Below are 658 nucleotides of genomic sequence, written 5' to 3'. Positions count from 1 at the left end.
GAGAGAGAGAGAGAGAGAGAGAGAGAGAGAGAGAGAGAGAGAGAGAGACATAGTCAAAGACAAATGGAAAAAGACAGACAGGTACACAGATACACAGACACAAAGACTCACACATACACATTGAAACAACTACCCCCAACACCCACATACACAGAGATGCACACACTGATCAACACATATATACAGACTCACACACAGACACAAACACACAGCCAGGGACACACACAGTCAGAACATACATACACAACACACATACATCATTCTAATCATCATAATTATTGTCTGTGCCAGGACTCACATGAGAGCTGCTGGAAAAAAATCACAGCTGTGCCCTGTACATAAAATGTCTAACCTGTTGTAGCAAGGATCAGGAAATGAAGAGATAATGGAAAACCAGCGGATGATCTACAAATCCTATATGCTCCAAGTTTTCATATTGGGTGAAGATAAGCAGTTGAGCACCAGGGCTTTGTTAACTCTTCTTTACCTCTGAAAAAGTCCTGCTTTGGATGCTGTGCATTAGCAGTCCTGATTTTCTGTGCCTAAGAGTACATAAGATCTCAGTGAAATCCTCCTGCATTTGCTCTAACTCTCTGTCTCTCCATATCTCTGTCTCACTGTCTCTCTGTCTCTCTCTGTGGTGTGTGTGTATATGTGT

The sequence above is a fragment of the Grammomys surdaster genome, unplaced genomic scaffold, assembly GCF_004785775.1.
Source record: "Grammomys surdaster isolate TR1022 unplaced genomic scaffold, NIH_TR_1.0 349, whole genome shotgun sequence".
Classification (NCBI taxonomy): Eukaryota; Metazoa; Chordata; class Mammalia; order Rodentia; family Muridae; genus Grammomys; species Grammomys surdaster.
This window is presented reverse-complemented; position numbering follows the sequence as displayed.